We start from the raw sequence: 16903 nt of genomic DNA on the forward strand, positions 1-16903 counted from the left end.
TCCATGCATGGAGTCACACACCCCCTCATCCACCCACAGAGACACTCAGGCACCCATATAGGTACTCAGACAACCAGCAACCCATGAGTAGGAACATATATATATATATATTTATATATATATATTACCTACTGGCGATAGCCAGTAGGTATATATAGTTAGGATTGTTTTCCATAGGGAAATCGCAACATTCTATTGGGAATAACTTTAGCGCCGGTTGAGGAATCTTCCTGAAATTTTCCATAACTTTGCCTCGCGGCGCTCCGCTCCTTCCCTGAAAGTTTGGGGGGATTCGTCAAGCGGGGGCCGAGATAAAAGGGGGGTCCCAAAACATGTTTTTCCCATGTTAATTTCCATAGGGCGGTTGGACTCACTTTTAGCCCGAACGGCTGAATGGTTTTCCACCAAACTTGGCAAAATTGTAGGGAATGGTAGCCTGATGTGCCTTTGCTATGTCTCAAGATATGTGCTCCAGTGGTTTTTACGAAAATTAACTTTGAAAAATATATATTGGGCTACATTGGGCTATATATAAGTTAGAGCCCAAATGTAGCCCAATGTAGCCCAATGTAGCCCAAAGATGGCCACCAGAGACAAAAAAAAACAAATGTAGCCCAAATATCAGCCAGATGTAGCCCAACTATAGCCCAATGACAGAATGTCCCAGAGTGTTCTAAAGAACAACTAGAGCGCATTTAATTTGCAAAGGAACAAAATGAGGGGGTTCATTTTGCCATAGAAATTATGATTAGTGGTGAAGAAAGAAAAATTAGGGCACATTTTGAGTGACTTCTCAAATCCTCTTATATTTCATTAAAGAAATTCTGATATGCAGACTCCCAAGATGGCCACCAGAGACAAAAGAGCCCAAATGTAACCCAAATATCAGCCAGATGTAGCCCAACTATAGCCCAATGACAGAATGTCCCAGAGTGTTCTAAAGAACAACTAGAACGCTAACAGTCTTACTTATGACAAAAGTATGGCACACCTGAAGTCATCTTGATTGGAATAAAGTGGTAACACTTAATACATTTAATTTGAAAAGGAACAAAATGAGGGGTTTCATTTAGCCATAGAAATTTTATATATATATATATATATATATATTCACTGAAAAAAACATAGGTTAATAACCAGTTATAGTTAGGAATTAGCATTTAAAAAACCTTTGAAATTCACTGAGAAAACCATAGGTTTCACACCAGTTATAGTTAGCTGGAAATTTTACTCGCATAAAACCATTGAAATTCCCACGTTATAGTTAGTTGGACTCACTATAACTTGCATGTCTGCAATGCACTGCTGATAACGTTACATATTGCATCACTCATGCATATATTTAAATATTTAAACATTACTCGCTAATATATGTATTCACTAAGATACACTTAATAAGCCAGTTAACCAATCAATTTTTTTTTTTTAAACACTGAAAAAACCATAGGTTTCAGGCCTTATATAGTTAGGAATTAGCATTTAAAAAACCTTTGAAATTCACTGAAAAAACCATAGGTTTCAGGCCTTATATAGTTAGGAATTAGCATTTAAAAAACCTTTGAAATTCACTGAAAAAACCATAGGTTTCAGGCCTTATATAGTTAGGAATCAGCATTTAAAAAACCTTTGAAATTCACTGAAAAAACCATAGGTTTCAGGCCTTATATAGTTAGGAATTAGCATTTAAAAAACCTTTGAAATTCACTGAAAAAACCATAGGTTTCAGGCCTTATATAGTTAGGAATTAGCATTTAAAAAACCTTTGAAATTCACTGAAGAAACCATAGGTTTCAGGCCTTATATAGTTAGGAATCAGCATTTAAAAAACCTTTGAAATTCACTCAAAAAACTATAAGTTTTAGTGGTGTTATAGTTAGCTGGACATTTTACTCATACAAAACCAATGAAATTGCTCCTATATAGTTAGTTGTACTAACTATATTTCGCGCACCCGCAATCCATTGCTGATGATGTCACATATTAGATCATTCATGACATGGTCAGTGACATCACTGATGACATCTCAAATGACATCACTGATGACATCACTGATGACATCATCCAGTGAATGTGGTTTACTTTGTTATTTAAATATGCATTATATATATAGCAATTTACATTGAAGAATGAGTGGATATATATAAATAAATATTTGGATGGAGGATTTAGTAGCAGTGTAATTGACTGTTTACTTGACCAATTTATAATGTCTCACTAAATATAGTGGATAGTGACTAAACTGTGTGAATATCTGTATCACTTCACGTGCACCGGGGCGCGCTCTGGGGCGCGCACCCAAAAAAATAAAGAAAGAAAGAGTGAGCATGAGGGAAGAACACAGAGAGTAATGGTAATAGAAAAAGAGCTAGAGGGAGCAACAGAGAGGGATTGTTTATTACATAGTAAAAAACAGAGAAGGTGTAATAGGGTGTAAGTGAGAAAAGGAAAATGAATAAGGGAGCGAAAGAAGGGAAGAAAGAAAAAGAAGACTAAAGTAGAGGTACTGGTAGAATGTGAGTGGGTGTTGAAAGTAAAAGGAAGGACAGTAAAGAATGGGGAATGAGGGGTAGTGACGGAACCGGAATAATGAACAACGGTGAGGGAGGGTGAGAAAAGAGCAGTGAGTGTAAGTAAAGAGGGGTGAAACAGGATGGATAAAAGTGAATAAGGTTAAGACATGGGGAGTGACAGAGAGAAAAGAGAGAGAGAGTAAAGGAAGGAGTGACTGAAAGAGTCTGAGTGAAACAGGAAAGAAAGGTAAGTAAGGCAGTGTGGGTGACTTATAGGGAGTCAGTGGGTGTAGGTGGGGGTGTGGGTGTGTAAGGTGTGTGTGTGGGTGTGTGGGGTGTTTGGGTGTGGGTGGAGGTGTGGGTGTGTGAGATATGTGTGGGGGGGGTGTGGGTGTGGGGGGTATGTGTGTGGAGTGTGTGTGTGTGTGTGGGGGGGGATGTGTGGGTGTGTGGGTGTGAAGAGTGTGTGTGTGGCTGTGTGTGTGTGTGAGGTGTGTGTGTGGTGTGTGTCTGGGGTGTATGTCAGAGGTGTGTGTGTGTGTTGGGGGGGAGGTGTGTGTGTAGGAGTGAAGTAAATGATTAAGGGTAAGAGAATGAGTGAGTGAGCAAAGGAAGGGAACAGAGGGTAAGGGAAGTAATGAATGGGGACTGAAAAAAGTTGAATGTAGGAGGGGAAATAGGGAAAGGGGAGTAAACATAGAGAATATGAATAAGTGAGGGAAGCAGAGTAAAGAAACAGGACTGAGGTAGGTTGAGAAAATAGTAGTGAGGTTAAAGCAAAGGGTGATGACAAACGACATTTTTTTAGTCACACTTACCATATAATAAATGTAACTTTAATTACATTTTTTACTACATTTTGTATCTGTAAAGAGAGAAGAAAAAATAAGTTATAATTAGTAAAATATGTATTTAAAATTAAAGATACAAATGAAGAGGTTAAAAATCATAACAGTGTATTTAGAAATAAAGTAAGGTAGAAGGACAAAAAGAGGGAAAAAGAAATAGAAGGAGAGCAAATTACTAAGAGTAAGGCATATAGATTCACTGACAGAAAGGAAGAGAAGAAGAGAAAAATGAACTGAAGGTAAGAAAGATGAAACAGGAGTAAGTAAAAAGATAATGACTGAGAGGGAAAGGAGTCTAATAAAGGATGCATTTAGAAGAATGAGGAATGGAGGATAACTGAGAGTAAGTGAAGGAGAGTCATAGAGTGAAGGGATGAAGGGAGAGAGGATAATATAGAAGGATTGAGGGAAAAGGAGTGAGGAAGTTAGTAGACAGAGAGACTAAGGGAAGGACTGAGTGAAGTGGAGTACAATGAGTGAGGAAAGAAAAATGAGTAAGGGAGCAAAAGAAGGAAAGAGAGGAGAAGAGGACTAAAGCAGTGGTACTGAGAGAAAGTGATTCAGTGATGAAAGTAAAGAGAAGGACACTGATACATAGGAAATGAGGGGTAGTAATAAAACCGGACTTAAAGAAATAGGTTGATGAACGATGAGAGAGGAGCAGTGAAGTTGTTGTAAGAGAAATGATAGAAGGTAGATAAACACAAGTGAACATAACACAAGGAGAGGGAGGGACTGAGGACATAGAGGTAGTGAACGGAAAATAGAGAGAAGAGGTCAAAAGAAAGGAGGAAACAAAGATAAGCGAGGGAGAGTGGATGATTTATAGTGATAGAGTGCGACAATACTGGTGAGTGAGTAAAGAGGAATTACTAAAAGAGCAAAGGAGGAAAACACGGAAAAGGAAAGTAAAGCAGACACACTGAAAGCTGAATAGTTATGCAAGGGAGAGAGGGGATGCAGACAGTTGAAATGAGAATGAGGGGTTGTGAAAGATGTGGACTAAAAGAGCGGGGTTGAAAGAGAGTGAAAGAAAGACATTATAAGTGAGTAAAAAGAGCTGAAAGAGGGTGGAAAAAGGAAAGTGAGTGTGAGACAATGGGAATATATTTTAAATTACAGAATACAAACTATAGATTAACTTGTACAACATGTTACATAGTTTAGTTTTGCTGTTCTCAGAATATATTGAATTTCACTTAAAAAAGTGAGTTCAAACTACTCATCATATGACAGCGGGGAAAAAAAACCACAATTAAAAAGATTGTGTTTTTAAAAAAACCATCTAAACTTCAAAATAACAAATGTACACTAATCTTTGATTCACTTACTTTTCCTTTAGGCCAAATAGTATATCATGAAGGTCCTTTTCGTTGGAAAGTACTCTGCTGTTCTCTAAAAATTCCATTTCATCGACTTTCTAGAAGAAAAACCTCGAAGAACATCTGAAATATTTTCATTATTTTTATATATTCCTTCTGTTCAGTCATAACTCTTTGCTCATTCCTTCACCATTCCTTAAGGCCAAATAGTGTCAGATGTATCAGTATATTTTCAAATTAATTAAAACAAACTCTAAAATTACCGTTTTTCCGACGTTCTGAAAGAAAGGCTCAAACAACATTTACACAAAATTCAATAAACAGCTCCCGATTTTCAACAATCAGTTCTTGTAAATTTTGAAGAAAAAAAACAACATTAACCACTACATTAGCATAGCAGTTGACACCAGAACTGTTTTCAAACTGAAATCCAACAACATCTTCAACAGAATCCTTTTTCTTTCTGCTTACAATTACAGTTTCATCTACTTTTTGTCTTTTTGCTAGTACCTCACTGCAATTATTCTCATTTCTTCTTTTTCGGCCTACCACACGTTTTTTAAACAGACGATATTGAGGCAAATGTGGAGCATACTCTCTTCTTAACCTATTGTATTATTTAACACAATCTAGATCAGCACAAATCTTTGTTTCATCACACTCAATCAAGTACAATCCTGATAAAGTTCTGACTCGTGATAATGCCACATATGCCATACCCTCTTTAAACACAGCACTAGCTACACTTAAACCTTGAGATTTATGAATTGTCACTGCATATGCCAAACAAACAGGAAACTGTTTTCGGCGAACATATAAGTCTTTCACAAGCAAAAATCTAGCTGAACAATGACAAATTTGTTCTATTTCGTCAATGCCATCAAATTTAATTTTTTAAATTTCAATTCCATCTCTATTTTTGTAATTCACAAAACCAACAACATGACCCATTGCTCCATTTACCAGACCTCTTTCAACATTTAAATTCCTTCTCAAAATGATACGACAATTTAAACACACATTCAGAGTCTTTTCAAAACCAGCAGTTTTAGATATAGTCTTCTCTAATGAATCCAATTTTGATTTCAAATTTTCTGACAAAATAATTGTTGCTCCCATATGCTCTATTTTATCTATAGCTTCCAGTTTCACTATCTCTTCATTTTCTAACTTTAACATTTTGTTGTTGAACATGGAACATTCTTTCAGAGTAGGCATCAAACATATGCCAGATTTCTTCTCGTTAATTTTCTTAAAAATATTCTCTGGAAGAATGTTTTCATTTGGGTACAAATTTGAAATTAATCGTCCATGTAAAGCTTCTTTCCCATGCTGACTTACTTTTCCGATTCTTACATCTTGTAGAATATTTTTATAATCTTCATCCTTTGCCTGCCGCATATTTTGGAGTAGTTCTGCATATTTGAAATGTAACCATATATTAACGTTTCCAATGCTTCCTAGGCACTTCCTGGTATCTTCATGCGTGACCATTTTAAACACTGGTTGTCCTTTCACTGGAGTCAACTGCAGTAGATCTCCAAAAAAAATAATGTGTTTTCCTCCGAATAACACATCATACTCTGTTCTAAGAATTTCTTGCATTCTCAAATGCACAAAAGCAAGCATTAGATTTGAGACCATGCTTACTTCATCAATGATAAGAAGTTTCATTTTCTTCAGGACTCTGGACTCTGGAAACTTCGGAACACGCATCTCCAGATAGCTTGTGGTATTGCAATTTGTTATCATGCTCCACTGGCAGCATCAGTAAACGATGTAAAGTAATCCCTTTAATATTATGTGCTGCCAGCCCAGTTGGAGCGGTAACAACACAAGACAGCGGTGATTCAGTCCTTAAGTTGCAATTGCTTTAATCAAAAAACTTTTTCCAGTTCCCGCTTCTCCACTCACGTACAGTTGGACAGGCTTAAATGATGTACATGAGCACTCTTTCTTCTCATGACTGAATCCATGTTCAACCTGTTCTGTGACTTCGTCATACATCTGTTTCTGCTCAAGGTTTAATTGTTTCACCAAATCTTGTAAATTAATTACATCCTCTTGAGCTTGCTCCATAGCTCTTTCCACCTCATCCATGGCAGTGGCAGCTTCATTTTGGATAATTGGTCCTCCTAGTGGATCCTGACTCAATTAAGCAGAACTCTGACTGTCTTGAGAACTGTCTCTCGCAATCTCTGCAGCAATTGTTGCTTCTTGCTCTATTTCTTCATTCAACATTTGCAGATAATTTGGAAAAACAGGACATTCTATGGTATCCTTCGTTGCATTAAAAGAGTCTTCGTAACAGAGAAAATCTCCAAGTAGTTCCTCTTCTGTACGCCATGGTTTAAAGAGTTGCAAAAGAGCCAAATAGTAAAATTCTCTTTTGTCTGGATTTTCACAACTCAACTTTCGATGATTAATCAAATGACATTTTCTCTGTTTCACTAGACATCCTTCACATCCAATGACAGCATATATTCCATTATTGATATCTTCTCTGATGTTTCTCTTATAAATATATCTTTGCAGAACTTCATAGAGACAAGCGTTCTCAAGATAAGGACTTCTATTTGGATAGTATGTATCCAACATGTTTGTCTTCAAAATATCTGTACTTTCTGGTTCTTTCTCCGCCAAATACTCTATTTCCTGTACAGATTTCAAAACTCGGTTTCATGTTGCAGCAAGACCTAGACTCACCCAAATGATGGTTCTAGATTTGGCATATAGACTTGCTGATGACAATCGATCGGAACATTCATATGCTCCAATTTCTCAATGTGACAACATCTTTAGACTGTAACTGTATAATTTCTTGCTTATACTCTTTTCATGTGAAATGTCCTCCCACATTTCCTTCAGTTCTGTCTTTTCTTTTTTTGTGATGTAAGACGTCACATATCGAGCCACAGCAATAGAGTTGTCAGCAACGAACTGAATATCCATGTTAGCATTCCACATGGACAAAATCACTGGGTTGTAGTCGCTGATGTACTTGGACTCTTCGTTTCTTTTTAAATTGTATGTATTTTTGGGTGATTTCCTCGTCACAGTATGTCGCAGAGAAGACATCAAATTATTTACTCTCCCTTTAGAAATCACTGCTCGTGGAAAACCAAAACAACATTTTGTGTAGAACTTGTCCTTGTTTCTGAATTTTCGACGACAGTACTTTCCACAACAATGGGATTGAAAGCGTAAAACTTGTTGCCTTAAACTGTTTTCTTCAGTAGTTTTCGGAACAGCACATGTTGAATACTCTTCAATGAAGCTCATCACTGTCTCATCCGAATCTGTTCCAAATTTGGGTGCATCTTTAATCCACAACAACATATGTATGTGAGGAGCACCTCTCGCTTGGTACTCCTTTCTCCAAAAGAAATCCAAAACCTCTCCAAGGGGAGGTTTTTTTTTGTTGGTAATGAAAGACATCATAGCTTCAAATCTATGATTAAAATATCTGCATACATTCACTGGATCCAAAGAACACAGTTCTCCAGGTGTTTTGAATTCTATATTTTGTATATTTGCATTTGCCTCGCGTATAAATTGAAGTAAGTCGTCCTATGCATACTCGGCACAGCTAAGAGTGAGGAACCATGTAGGAGTTCCTAAGTTTCTTAGCATACATTTCAATTCCCCATGACGACGGTACCAATACTCGTTTGTACCACGCTGACATGCCATGAGATTGATTAGATGAGATTCCAAAATATTATCTTGCAGATTAACTTTCTCCATAAAGTCCTTCGCCGAAACATTTTGGAGATGTGCTCCACTTTTCAGTATATGGTTTACTGCATAAGAAAGCCCAGACAAGTCACTTTCATACAGTAGGTGAAACAAATATGGGATGCATTGACGAAACCTTGGATCTTCAGCATATAATCTTAAAGTCCGGTATTCTGATGCTGGAATTTGAAGTGGTCGATCGTCATATCGTCCACCTCGACCTGTTGGAAATAAATGTGGAAAACAACGAGCTTCCAAACTTTCTTCCCATACACTAATGGGACTTCCTTTTGCTGATTTCATTTGAAACAAGTCAATTGCATTCTCCATTACTTCTTTGGAATGCAAAGGATGAACAGTATAATGTTCATATATTTCTTCACTTCTAGACACATCAACTTTTTCAATTTGGCCAGCTGAACAATCACTGTCTTCATCTGCAGCTGTTTCCTCTGCTCCAACACATACATGTTTGTAGTACTCATTGTTTTTTACCAAATACAACGTTGCCTTTTTGACTTTCCTAACATCCACTAAATCTTGCCAGATTTTCTTACTCTTTGTCGGAACCCCATTAACTAGAATAACCAGAGGTTCCTCTTCCACTTTCTCTACACCAATTGTATCAATATTTTTCTTGAAATCTAGAGGCAAATAAACAACTCTTCCCTTTAATCCTCTCTGTAAATCTGAAGGAGGCAATTTCCCTATCTTAGGCTCCATGCGAACAATTGCCTGAAAAGGATGGACACATTGAATCAAAATACACTCATATGTATTTAAATCCATCAATTCAGGAGGAATGTCTACTAACTCAAGATTATTATGAAAAGCTCTAGCAGGCATTCTGTTTTGATTTAATTTATCATAACAATATTTACAAATACGCTGATCAGTACTCAAATCAAAAGAATTCTCCACCCACAAATAAGTTGCAAAATCCTTCCACTCATAATTATTTATCTTTTCACTTTTTACATATAAATCAACTAATCTAGTTTGATGCTTATAATGAGTTCGTCGACAACACACACAAGTAAAATTCGGCCTTTCACTTGATTTCACCTTAAACATGATAATTTCCTGGTCAAACTTTTCTGTAGTTGAAATCTGTACATTGTCTTCCACATTACCTTGAATTTCTGTGTCAATTTCTACACTGTCCTCTTTTTCACTAAAATAACAAATCTCAATTTCTTCACAAATCTTCTTCACATCTAATTCAGTTCCATGCAAAAGAGCACTGTTTAATTGTTTAAGCTTAAGTGCTGGACTTTTTGCATAATACAACCTTCTCACTAATTTCCTCATTTTGTTATGATGCACTGCTAACATCCTAAAATGATGAAAAACACTCTGACAGACTTTTCTAGAAAGACAAGCCTGTGAATGCCCTTGCAAACCTGTGTTTTCTCTCACTCTGCAAGGATCTAAGTCTTGCAACATCTTCATTTTCTGTTTTAGAGTTTTCTTACTATATGTACGTAAGAAATTACAAAACAAATCGATTGATTCCTGTCGCACACTACAAATACTACTACACTTCCAAGTGTACACTGGACCCTTAGTACGTCTCCCTAAAACTTCATCAGTTAACACCTCTTCTGGTTCTCTAGGCACAAGTTTCTCTTTTTCAATCGGACAACCGTCTTTCACCTCATATGCTCGACCACTGGTGTCAACTGCATGCACTAAATCATTCTCCTGAAAGTAACCCTCCTCATTAAAAAATGGCTCACAACTTGAACTGTGCATCCATTCTCCAGAAAAAACTTTACAAAAATGAGTCCGATTAATTACTCTTTTCCATTTACTGTTTGATTTGAAAACATCAATGGTCTTGTTAAGTGTCCTAATTCTATTGATTATTAAAATAAATAATTTTTTCTTAACTTCAAAAGTATGATCAACAATCTTCTCTACACTTTTCTTTTTCTTATAAAAAGCAGATCTCTGTTTACCTTTTTTAATATTTTTTAACAAATTTAAAACCACCCTATTGCGAAACATTCGTTTACGAATGTCCCAAAATTGATTTTGCCTTCTATTCCTGTACATATTATTAACTCCTGCTGCAGTAGTAACATTTTTTTGGAATCTCACCTTCCTCTTCAAAAGTGCTCTCTCCTTCTCTTTTTCTACATACTGTCCAACATTTTTTTTTTGATCTACATATGTTCCGTAAGAAAGACTTAGTTGTCTTACCAGGAGCTTTTTTCCTGTTTTTTGAAGTATTTGTTGTAGGAGACTGCTTTAATTCCATTGCTGTTTTTGATTTTTTCCGCTTACAATCTTTTTGTCTCCTTTCCCTTGAGGGCATATTTCCTTACTATTGAAATCTTGATTTAAATCTGTGGAAAACAAAAAAAAAATCATTATAGACCACTATTACCAAACAACAAAACAATGACAATAAGCAAACAATATAAACACTATAATACTTCTACATATGACCTTATCTCTGTTTTTTAAATATAATTCTAAAAAAATATTTCGGGCACATGAATTACTTTTACATTATTAACAAGGATTAGATAGTATCTGCATGTTTAAAAAAATATATTTGCACATTTCACAATCATATCACCTGTGTTTCCTCAGATTAGTAAGCAGATTGTACACATGAGGTAAGGACTGTCCTGGGGAACATAGGTGGTGAGGCCGGTGTCTAAGAGTCCACTGGACTGCACTTCATGAAGCCTATCCCCCACTGCACTCTTAGACACAGCCCTCACCTCCTTTCCACCCCTGGACAGACCTCTCTTCCACTACACTCCTCAACACAGGCATCACCTCCTATGCACCCATGGACAATCCTCACCTTATTTGCAACCCAGAATAGACCTCAACTCATCTGCACCATTAGACAGGCCTCAGTTCATTTACACCCCTGAACACGTCTCATCTCATCTGCACCCTGTTACCATCAATTATACTCAATGTATTGAGGCCTGTCGAAGGGCCACAGATTACATAATGTTTGTCTAAGGGTCAGAGGAGGTAAGTCCTCTCAATTGCACTCATGGACACAGGCCTCAACTCCTTTGTGCCCCTGGACATGCCTCACCTCATCTGCACAATCCACTTCCTAATTTGAGGAAACACAGGTAACATACATTTCCTCTCTCTTGCAAACATTCCTACAAAGCATTACCATACAAATGACACAAACCAACAGCAAACAAGCTCAGTCTGCTTCCTAATCTGAGGTAACACAGGTGACATGATTGTGAAAGGTTCAAATATTTTTATGTAATCATGCACACACTATTTATCCCTTCTCAAAAATGTAAAAGCCATTCATTTGCCCCAAAATCGTTTTTTGAATTTCACTGCGTCACTTTTTAGGACACTGTTATGTCAAAATCTTGTACCTGCCTCACAGCAGGCGTAAGACTGACGCAAACCCTTTCACATGGGGCTTTCCCCATTTGAAAACACGCATTGCTGGAGTTGCGTCACTTTTGTGACACACTCCAGCAATGCGTCACTTTTGCGCTTACAGATACGTCAGAAATACTGACTTATCTGTAACTCCTTGCAACATGATGCGTCATACATTAAATATGACGCATCATTGGTGTCGCAAGGAGTGCGCAGTGAAAACTGACGCATCGCTGTTTTCATAAATAAGGCCCTCAGTGTGCTTCCTAATCCGAGGTAACACAAGTGGCATGATTGTGAAAGGTTCAAATATTTTTATGTAATCATGCACACACTATTTATTCCTTCTCAAAAATGTAAAACCATTGATTTGCCCCAAAATCGTTTTTTGAATAACATTTTAGAAACACAGCGCAGGTCCTATGTACAAGCATTCCATTTCAGTTCTGAAAACTCACTATTTTACAAAATACATTTCCTCTCTATTGCAAACATTCCTACCAAGCATTACTCAAAAAATGACACAACCCAAAAGCAAAGAAGCTCAGTCGGCTTCCTAATCGGAGGTAACACAGGTGACATGATTGTGAAAGGTTCAAATATTTTTATGTAATCATGCACACACTATTTATTCCTTCTCAAAAATGTAAAACCATTGATTTGCCCCAAAATCGTTTTTTTGAATAACATTTTAGAAACACAGCGCAGGTCCTATGTACAAGCATTCCATTTCAGTTCTGAAAACTCACTATTTTACAAAATACATTTCATCTCTATTGCAAACATTCCTACCAAGCATTACCCAAAAAATGACACAACCCAACAGCAAAGAAGCTCAGTCTGCTTCCTAATCGGAGTTAACACAGGTGACATGATTGTGAAAGGTTCAAATATTTTAATGTAATCATGCACACACTATTTATTCCTTCTCAAAAATGTAAAACCATTGATCTGCCCCAAAATCGTTTTTTGAATAACATTTTAGAAACACAGCGCAGGTCCTATGTACAAGCATTCCATTTCCGTTCTGAAAACTCACTATTTTACAAAATATATTTCCTCTCTATTGCAAACATTCCTACCAGGCATTACCCAAAAAATGACACAAACCAACAGCAAAGAAGCTCATTCTGCTTCCTAATCTGAGGTAACACAGGTGATATGATTGTGAAAGGTTCAAATATTTTTATGTAATCATGCACACACTATTTATTCCTTCTCAAAAATGTAAAACCATTGATTTGCCCCAAAATCGTTTTTTGAATAACATTTTAGAAACACAGCGCAGGTCCTATGTACAAGAATTCCATTTCAGTTCTGAAAACTCACTATTTTACAAAATACATTTCCTCTCTATTGCAAATATTGATACCATGCATTTTCAAAAATCATCACACAAACCAACAGCAAAGAAGCTCAATGTGCTTCTTAATCTGAACTCTCTATCTATATTGAATGAATCATAACTCACCTTTACAAATGCTTTGAGAGATTGAGAACAGTGTCAGATACACACACCAATATTTCTTTAGCAGAGCAAAAGGTATGTACCCCAGGCACTGCAACCATGAATGGCACAGAAAACCTCTAATTCTACACACATATTCCTCCTGGTAACCAATCAAAACTCTTCCCTCTCTATTTTCAAATCAACACCTTTCCCCCCCTCAGCCCTTTCTACCTGTTACCATAGCATCTCCCTCCTCACTGAGCGCTCAGGGTTAAAAGTTTATTCTACAATGTTGCAAATGAACTCAGCAAGGATGTTTGACCTATCAATAAACCAGCTTATCAGGTGCAATCTTTCTTTAAATGACTTTTTCTTGACCATTCAAATGACTTCTTTCACAGAACACAACCATGCACCCTAATTTTCACTTTTCAACTATCTGAATCCACCAATCATTGCTTGTGATTCAAGAGCACTGAAAATCCACAGGTTTTTTTTTGCAAACTCCTACTGTTCCAACTGCCATTTCATTCCTACACTTCATCTGACTGCACCAGAACCTCCTCTCACCATGTACTCTGTCTGGATTATTGGACATAGCTACATTCACTGGGCTCAAAGGTATGCAGCTATCAGAAATTTTCACAACCTTGATTTACCAAATGTGCACATAAAATGGATTGGCCAAAGAGGATTGAGATGTCATCAATTGATACCATTGATGAAAACCTTTCACCATCTGCCACACCCTGACCTTATAATTTTGCACTGTGGTGGAAATGACCTAGGCACTTTGACTGGGGTAGGTCTGGAAATGGTTTTAAAGGACACCTTTTGGCAATTGATTACACTTTTTCCACAAACTGCCTTGGTATATTCCAATATATGCCAAAGACAGAAATGGAAGTGGTCCAACCAATTTTGTCCACAGATTGAGAAAGCAAGGAAACATGTGAATAAATCTGTTTCTGCTTACATGAGAGACTATGGAATGGGTTCAATATACAACAACAACTTGCGTTACAACATGCAAGATATCTACAGAGGAGATGGTGTGCACTTCTCAGATGAGGGGAATAGAATATTCCTCCTGAATTTAAGATTGTGCATTGGAACCTACTTGTAGGTACCTAAATCAGCCCCAGAACCCAAAAGCTCTTTTCAGGGCTACCCTACATCTGATCACTCACAATGATTATTTTACTCTAACTTTTTTCACTAATTTTCACCAAAGTACGCTCCCCGGTACGCTTCCCGGTGCGTGTACCGGGCGCTCACCCCGAGAATTTGTTTTTTTTTAAATTGTTTTTTTTGGCCTATATGGGCCTCCTAAGCCCCCCTCAGAAAACCTAGGGGGTCAGGGGGTGTCTACCGTGTCCCCTTTTACCCATTCCCAACGTTGTTTGTCCTCCATCTTGTGTCTCAAATCTACCGAAACACACGATGGAGGACTCCCGTTGCGCTTACCGGTACGCGTACCGGGGCGCGCACCGGTGAGCGCTCCCAACATTTTTTAAAAGTTAATTTACATAAAAACCTCTGTAGAGAAGTTCACCAAATATAGAATAGGCAATACTACATACCAGTCCCTACCATTTTCCCAAATTTGGTGGAATTCCATTGAGCCATTTGGCCTGTAGCCCTGTCTAAATATCCTGAGGTAAATTACATGACAAAAACACATCTGAAGTGTTAGAATTTACAACCAATTAAAATGTTACTTTCATTTTCCACTATTATTTCCTGACATTTGATTGGTTATGTACATGAATATATATAAAAAAAGAGAGGGAAACACAGCCATTTTGACTACTACTTCCTGAAGTACATTTGAAAAGGATTTTCACTGAGAACTTCAATTGCTTTCACAAAGGTAAGTTGTTATTTTGGAAAGTGAAGTATGTTGTGCACTTTAAGTTAATTTGGGAAAACATTTTCTGATAGTTATATACTATCCCTCTGTAATAGTTATAGATTGAGATAGGCTTCTCTGTTATTATTATGGATTGACTTAGACTTCTCTTGTATAATTATGAATTTACTTAGGCTTTATCACATACACTTTTTTATATTTCTACTTCCAGCCTGATACCATACACTGCCCAAAGATAACTTCACTGTTAAAAAATCAAAACTACCTGTCTGAACTTAAACCCAACAGTGCCCTATCTCTACTGATATATTTATTTTTTATGCAATTTACAGCAAGAAAATGGAAGGAGAACAGAATAAAATGAATATTTCTTTCGAAATTGTTATTGAAAACAACCCTGAAGAAAATATTGCTGAGAATGATGACTTTGACTTTATGGATGAGTCTCTGGACCATGAATTACTTGAGTGTGTGTAAGCAATAGAATCACAGAATGAAAATGAGGACATTCCAGACAATATATTGTTAGAAGTTTTATTAAATTTTGAAAAAGAATCAGAAAAATAAATTTATATTTAATAATCAAAAATTGTTCGAGACATTATTCATTTTTATATGTAATTCATGAAGTAGTACCAAAATGATTATAATATAAAGTGAGACTTATAGTATACTGTGCAACTTTTTTGTGTTACATAGTAATTTTGCTCATAGTTACTTCCTTTCTCCCACTTTATTATCTCCAATGTGTATTTGACATCTCTTTTTCATCTCCTGCCTCCATGTTGTTTCTGCTTTCCTGACAGACTATAGTATAGATTCCATATACCACAATAACTTCTGTAACAACATGCAAATTATCTACAGAGGACACAGTCTACATTGAATTTAAAACTCTGCATTGGTACCTACATGCTGGCACTTATATCACCCACACAACACAACAACTCTATGCAGAGCTACCCTACCTCTAAGCACTTTAAATTATTATTTTACTGTTTCACTGGGTTTTCCCCATGTGTGAGGGGGGGAGGTGTGTGTGGGGGATGTGTGGGGTGTGTCTGTGAGGTGTGTGTGTGTGGGGGGGGGTGAGGTGTGTGTGTGGGTGTAGGTGTGTGGCGTGTGTGGGTGTGGGTGTGGGTGTGTAAGGTGTGTGTGTGGGTGTGGGTGTTATGTTATGTTATGTTATGTTATGTTATGTTAGCATAATTTATTACGCGCACAGATGCTCCAGCAAAGGAGCGTCCTGGCGCCCGACAAGGTAGCAACACAACACAACTGGACCAGACATAAAAGAAGATCTAAGGGAACAGGAGAGTTTTAACAGCTCGACGAAAGGAAAGCAAATCCCCGAGGGCACGAGTTTCTAAAGGAAGGGAATTCCAGAGAACAGCGGCGCGAACTTGAAAAGACCGACCGCCAGCACGGCTGCGCTTGAAGCGGGGAACAACAGCTAGTTCTAGGTCCGAAGATCTTAAGGCACGGACCGGGACATAGCGAGACAGAAGTTTAGAGAGGATCAGAGCAGGGGAGCCCTTCAGGATCTTGTAGGCTACACAAAGAACCTTAAACTGGATCCTCTGCGCAATCGGTAACCAATGCAGGGCACGCAGGGTGTTAGTGGTGGGACAGAATCTAGGTAAGCCCACAACTGCTCTGGCCGCTGCATTCTGCACACGCTGCAAACGAGTGATTTTGGCCCGGTTTAGCCCTACCAGGAGGGAGCTGGCATAATCGAGCCGAGAAATCACCGTTGCCTGCAACACGAGCTGCCTGGT

This window comes from Lissotriton helveticus, chromosome 3_1, assembly GCF_964261635.1.
Source record: "Lissotriton helveticus chromosome 3_1, aLisHel1.1, whole genome shotgun sequence".
Lineage (NCBI taxonomy): Eukaryota > Metazoa > Chordata > Amphibia > Caudata > Salamandridae > Lissotriton > Lissotriton helveticus.